This window comes from Pieris napi, chromosome 12 (assembly GCF_905475465.1).
Source record: "Pieris napi chromosome 12, ilPieNapi1.2, whole genome shotgun sequence".
NCBI lineage: Eukaryota > Metazoa > Arthropoda > Insecta > Lepidoptera > Pieridae > Pieris > Pieris napi.
This window is the reverse complement of record NC_062245.1, coordinates 4,378,337-4,385,607: the sequence shown is the minus strand read 5'-3', so window position 1 is coordinate 4,385,607 and position 7,271 is coordinate 4,378,337. Positions and strand designations below refer to the sequence as shown.

The following is a 7,271-nucleotide window of genomic DNA, read 5'->3' as shown; positions in this document are numbered from 1 at the left end:
ATAAAATATTTATTGTATTATTTATGAAAGGAATTTGTTTTAGTAATTAAAAAAAATATTTTGATATATATACGAGATAAGAAATACTTAACAATTTAAAAAAGCAATCAACACCGCTCATTTTTCACCATACTCCATTCTGAAAGGAAAATATTTTTACAAAAATTTCAGAAATACGAATTCTAATTGTTACAAGTAATTTTAATATATGTACGAACGAATGTCATATTTCTCTATAGAAGAAAGTCTTTATAGATTATAGAATGCTAAGCTAATGGTGACGCCGAGTTAATCAATTTTAAATTAAATTAAAGTACAAAATATAATTATTAGCAATAATAAATTTGTAATTTATTCCCCGCCTATGATGAATTATCAGAATCGACCGAATGGTGTCTACTTAGGTGGCGAAAATCGCGAAAATTCTGTTAGGGTAAAGGTTCCAATTTCCTTGTCCGTCTTATGCCCTGGTACCTAATGTTAAGAGCGACCCTAAAAGGCCCTTACAAGAGGCGTAAACCCTTTATTATTATACTTACGAAACCAAACACAAATAGTATCAATCGTATTGGGTGATCCAATATGAAGAGAAACAAAAATACACCAACAATTGTGGTAAGATAAGATATTCTTGGATTTTATTACACTCATTAAATATTTGATCAGAGTTCATTATTAGTCTGTGGAAAGCCGAGCGATATTTTTCTTTGAAAAGTCTACTTCAGCGTCTGCTTAGTCTTGCCCGGCTTCAGTTCAATTCAAGTCATTAATTAACTATAGATAACGTTATTATCATAAAGCTGACCTTTGTTTCCTAATTACAAGAACTTATTTTCCTATCAACAGTAAAATATATTATTATAATTTTGTAGAACATAATAAAAAAAGGTGAGTTTCGGGTCTGCACCGGTACACAGTAACAATAGCTCTAGCCAAAAACTATCAGTGTCGATCGGTCCTGTTCTTCTCTATCTCTTTCGTAAACAGTATGTAAGCGTGGGCTGACTGGCGATCTTGTATATCTTGTAAATCGGTACTTTTTTAATACAAAAAGAGGCGTTGACTGCACTTTACTTGATGGAAGGTAAGATACAGGCTAAGTTGGCAAGTTACGCCTGTCTAAAATATGCCAAATACGATAGATAATGTTTTTAATTTGATTAATTTTTTTTTTAAGTAATTCCGCCCAAACACCGGCGGAAACACCAATTGACTGACTCCCATGCTAAGCTGGTGAAGCTTGTGTTATGGGTACTAGGCAACGGATAGATAGATAGACATATAAATACATATTTAAACACCCAAGACCTAAGCACAACACCAAATGCTCATCACATCGATGTTCGTCTCAGCCGGGGATCGAACCCGGGACCCATGGATTCGCAGTCAGGGGTACTAACCACTAGACCAATGAGTCGTCATATTAATTTCACGCTTTTCCTTTCTTTTTAAATACTATGTTACTTAAGAAGAGTTATTAGTTTTTGGCCATTCTTTCGATTGGCATCATAAAAGTGAGGGTGTTTTTTTATATTTAAGTCGGTTCGATTCCCAGACGAGGCAAGAAAGGCTTAGAAAATCTTTGAATGCAAAATTATTGCTAACTTTTAAAAATAACATAAAGTCTTTTTTCAGTAAAATACCCTATCTACGATATTTAAGGTACTTTCCCTTCATGTCCCATAACTTTGGGACGCCCTGTCGAGTCTGTTTAAGGCTTAATTGCAATTGTGTTATATATTTTTTCCTTCACATCGATGTCCGAGGACTTGCAACTAGGAGCCAAAAGTGTCTTGCTTACACTCAGCGAGTCTACAAGCAGCGTCGAAGCAAGGTGGAAAAGTCGCAATGACGTTCACGACGGAGATGGGAATTTAGTGTTCCATGCTTTTGCGTATCACCTCAGTTATAGAGTCAGCACAACTCGATAGTTCGGTGTATCTGCTAAAAACCGTGGGGAGAAAGTAGAAGCGTCATACTCACGTCTCCATGCATTACAATTTTCATATTCAAGCACGCAATAATTCGAAAATGTTTTGTATTGACCATCATAGTGTCGGGCGCATACTGTATTTCTCCTAAAAATCAATTAAAATCAGAAATAAACTGCACTATAGTAAACTTATACATTAAGCGTCTGTTTCACAATGTATAGATAAAGTACCAAATAGCTATGCAACACATAAATTATTTGGAAGATAAATTGTGCTATTTGACATTCATAAGACTCTTATGATGGACTTTATGTGACGAATAGCGCTATCTGACAGTCGTGAAACACAACAATAGTGTTTATCCTACCAATAAGTAATAAATAGCTAATTTGGAACTTATGTAGAACTTATCCGTACATTGTGAAACAGACCCTAAAACAATCTAATAATTTCACTTATTACACTGTCTTAATTAAAAATTTAAAAAATTAAAACATCTTTATTTAATAACTAGTCACATTTTTAGCAGATATTGGAGCCCCTGAACTAAGTCTAGGGAGACCTGTACATCAGGGTACTCCGCTCTTCCAATGGTATAACGAAATAGTAACTTAACAATTATTGAAACTGAAATACTATATTATAAAGAAAAACAGAAATCTAAGACTAATTACTAAACTAAGGATACAGGTTTACATTTTTGAGATTTACAGGTTTACATTTGTACGCACCAGAATGATAATAATCTTAGAAGGGATGGGATGGGAGGTGGAGGGTGGTAGTGTAAAATAGTGTAAAGTGCAATGTGGAAATTGATAATGGTTAAATTATACTTAAACTTAATGTTTGATGATCGTCAAATTGAATGAATCTCGCAGAAAAAAGGAATCTTCAGTAAAAAATCTTAATATAAGTGTCCCTGCCGAATGTCAAAAACATATTGGATTTGACGTACGGGTAAGTGTTACACTTACCCTAAGGCTATAGACAGCGTAAAGCTTTGTTTTCTTATAGAGATTATTTAACCCTTTATTCTTTTCACAATGAAATCCGCTGAGTATTTAAAAGGACACAATTTCAAAAGGCGGGAATCGACCATTAATATAGTATTAGTGAAGTGAAGAAGAATAAAGGTATTTTAATATTCTTATTTTTTTTTTATATATAATAGGGGGGCTTGCGGGACGACCAAAAAGGGCAGTCTTCGTAGCCCATAGACACCCATTTTTAGTGGGTGCGTTTCCGGCCTTTGAGGGAGGAGTAGGTACACTCGCTTTTTAAACATTTGGAGGTCGTATCTCTGAGGGAAGACCCCCACCGGGAGTCGATTCCACAGTTCGCTAGTTCGCAAAAGAAAATGCCTTGTGAAACGGACTGTAGAAGACCTCCAACCATCAAGATGATATTGGTGAAATTTTGAGGCCGTACGGCTCGTACGGTGTTGAAAAGAGGCTTAAAGGTTTAAGCGTACACAGGTATAACTTGTTATTAACCATAGATAATATTTATTACCATACCATATGTCAAAGAAAGTTCATGTGATCGACAAATCAATTCTCTTACTTGTAAGCTGCTGGGCATTCCTTTAAGAACACAGAACAACCTCTGTCAATGAGGTCGGACTTTCGAAATACTGAATTTCGTGGATAGAACCTTACACGTCCAGGTTTTGTCATAGTTTTATTTACATAGTTTGCGTCTACGTAGATAACTAAAAATTAATCATCCAAAGGTTAGAAAAAACAATTCGTTTAATACACTCTTAAGTATTGAGATAAATCTTTCTTTCTCGTGTATAACACTATTATTACACTTTTATGTTGATTTTCAAACACTTATTATATTACAAGAGTCGTGTTTTGGTTAGAGAACTATGCCTTAGAAAGTAATATTTAAAAAAAACTTGTATAGTCTTACAACATTCTGTAAGTAAAACAAAAACTTGAAACCATAATTATTATAATTTTAAGTTGCTTCCTTGTAGAATGTAAAGTAAGAAGAAGAAACAATTGAAGTTACATATTTATTATATTGTATACTATGATGCTCTAAATTTATGTCATACAATCAATTTCACTATTTTTTAGTAAATCATATTTTATACTCACATAAACATATAACAAAACACAGATGTCGTAACATAGGAATTGGTTTTACTAGTAAATCAAATAAACATAAAATTGTACGTATGTTATTGATCGGAACGGAAAGAAACTTCCCGAATCAAAGATTTTATAATTAGGTATTTTTAATTCCTAATGTAATCAGATATTTTACGTAGTTTTATTTAAAATTCCTCAGTAGGTTACTTGATTTATCGGAAGATTTTAGTTTAAGCCTAGTGCCTTCAGCGTGCGACACTCATACCTGAGGTCGTAGGTTCGAACCCCGGCTGTGCACCAATGGACTTTCTTTCTATGTGCGCATTAACATTTGCTCGAACGGTGAAAGAAAACTTTGTGAGGAAACCTACATGTCTTAGACCCAAAAAGTCGACGGCGTGTGTCAGGCACTGGAGGCTGATCATCTACTTGCCTATTAGATTTAAAAATAATCATGAAACAAGACCAAGACCTAAAGAGGTTGTAGCGCCACTGTATTTTTTTTAGTTTAAATCCCCAAATAATAAAATAATGCTTCTCGACAAGAGGAGGATCAGGACACATACATACATATTAGTAGTTTTAAATATGTACTGCATGATGAAGCAAACAAATTATATAATGGTATCAGGATTTATTTGGCCAGTAAGTAATTAATAAAATAATCTTTAATCAAGGCACAATACTTCCGCATGCATCTATTGCTGATCCAGCCACCTCTGCGCCACCTTCCAATCCATCTTTTGCGTCATTCTATAAAAATATGTGTCTGAGAAGTAGTTAACATATAGTCAAAAAAGGTTATTAATATATCGTTTTGAAATGACAATTAAATGCCACAACTTTTTTCTTTCTTGATCACGGGTTGACATTGAGATATATATATTTTTTTGCAGAAAATAGACATAAGAACTAAACAAATATCTTTCTGGACGTAAGCAAACTAATATTGATGGCTTTTGAATAACAATAATATTTATTTATTGAAAACATACACATAACAAAAATAAAAAAAGCAGGTTACAAAAGTTATAAGGCAACGGGCGGCCTTATCGCTAACAAGCGATTTCTTCCAGGCAACCTTAATGTGGAACAATGAAAAAGAAACACCTACAGAGGGTAGAGTACAAGAAATGCAAAAATAATTAACAAAAAAAACTCAAAATAACACGTTACTAATAAAATAAAATAAAGTTAAATCTAAAGAAAAGATAACAATAATGTATAAACAAAAATTTAAAAGCCAATCAAAAGGTTAACTTAGTCACAATAATTAATATATATAATCAGAGCTAATTACCGGGCAGAAAAAAAGATCAAAAAGAAGCTTTTTAAAAATTTTTTAAGACTGAGCTCGTCTAATATCAATTGGTAGGGAATTCCATAGCAGGACACTTTGCACAGTAAAGGAGGAGTGATAGAATTCAGATTTATGAATAGGAGTTTCAAGAATTAGATTGTCTAAGGAACGCAAGTCAAAACTACCGCCAGAGAGGAACATAAAATTTTGCTTTAAGTAACTAGGAATTTTAGGAGTAAAAAGATCATTATAGAGAATAATTATAAAACATTATATGTAAGCCATATGCAAAAACTTAATGAAACTTGATGGTTGAGCATTTTTTATATGAAAGTACGAAATTATATTCACTGAAAAGACTGAAAATGTCATAAGAACCATACAACTGAAATGAGCTAAGAGATACCAGAATGTACTCACAATTAATTCCAATGGGTTAGGAATCCCAGCAGATGCTATAAAAATATTTAAAATGAAAGCGATAACGCAAAGTAAAAATCGTGGAAACTTCATTTTTAAATAGAAATAAAACTTAAAGTGTTCGCCTATATACCTGCATCATTTAACATAAACATGTCTTTATATTTCATTAAATTTAATGCGTCAAAGATTGTGAACGTGAATCACGTTTTCATTTACAGGTTTTTAATAGTATTTAGATTATCTATAAAACGCGGTATGTCACCGCAAGATTTGAAGCAGTAGTTGTAATTACATTTTGAAGTTATACTTCTTTTGGCGCGTCAGGAAAAATGATGAGAGGAAATTTTTTAGATGCGCGCGCGCGCGCTTGAAGGAATAGTCAAAATTTTAGTTTTTCTGTTGTTAGTGTCGTTTTTTCTACAAACGTAGATTAAAATTTTTGATAAGATTTTTATCTTGATACGCCAAAGAAGTATAACTTCTAAGTTCTAACCCATGTACACACACACTTTTTTTTAGAAATATGTATAGTTTCTTATTGAAAACAATTGTTATAGGATACAACGCACTGGAATTTAAGACATCGGCTTATATCGTTTAACTTTCAAAAGATTAACAGGAATAATAGATCCATTACCATCACTTATTTTTCAATTTAACTTATTTCGAATGAATTGTTGCGTAAATAAACGTCAATGTCTATGACGTATTATTAGACACAAGTGCTCTTAAATAAAGACGAATTAACCTTACTAATCGTATTACCTAATCTCTTGTAAGTCATTCTTATACCATAATATAATATGTTGCCAAAAGAGAATTACAAAAGTGGAAACCCGTTTTATTTAGTTCTAACTTGACAAGAATTTGCATTCAAATTAAATAACTTAAGCTTGACTAGATATCGCCCTAATTGGAAACACTTGAACAAAACCGCAGAATAGAAGGCGTTTGGCAGTGGTCACTCTATTAAATGTTGGTACGGACTGCTGAGACGCTTTACTTGATAAATATTTACGACAACGTCCCGACTGGTAGGTGAGTGTTGCTTAGCCCAGCGATTGGATTGAACTAAAATTATCTCTGGTGAAACAAACGTTCCACTTGCCGCTCTTGCGAGACGCCTAGATTTCATCAAACGCAATAAAAGTAAATTGTTGGTTGAAATAAAAACACTAGGCGCTTATTAAAATGCTAGTGAAGTAGGTAACGTTTTATTTTATGTATTGCTCTACATTTGTTGATTATATGTACTATTGCATACGTGTGCATTTAAAATAAAAAATAACGGAGAATCCCGGATAAAGCTCCTTTAATTATCCCTACTCCACAGTTATGCCCAGCATTATTACGTTAGAATTATTATGTCTTATATAACTGACACACGACGTCTATTTTTAGTCCTAAGGGTAAGATTCATAGTCGAAAAATATATATCAAATCTATATGTTTTTTTAACATATGGAAGCGCGAAGTTTAAGACCGTTTCCTCACGATGTAAATTCATACCTA

The 7,271-nt window shown here is 33.0% G+C and overlaps 2 long non-coding RNA genes across 2 annotated transcripts; both read right to left on the bottom strand.

Annotated features, from left to right (window-relative positions):
• Nucleotides 1–4,201, bottom strand: LOC125054860. The gene is made up of 4 exons (XR_007117783.1): nt 4,043–4,201; nt 3,498–3,645; nt 1,984–2,078; nt 1–139 (listed from the first exon to the last, which is right to left on the bottom strand). It is a non-coding gene; the product is annotated as an uncharacterized LOC125054860 (long non-coding RNA).
• A 454-nt stretch (nt 4,202–4,655) lies between these two features.
• Nucleotides 4,656–6,101, bottom strand: LOC125054679. Its single transcript, XR_007117737.1, has 2 exons — nt 5,757–6,101; nt 4,656–4,789 (listed from the first exon to the last, which is right to left on the bottom strand). It is a non-coding gene; the product is annotated as an uncharacterized LOC125054679 (long non-coding RNA).
• Between the last annotated feature and the right edge of the window lie 1,170 nt (nt 6,102–7,271).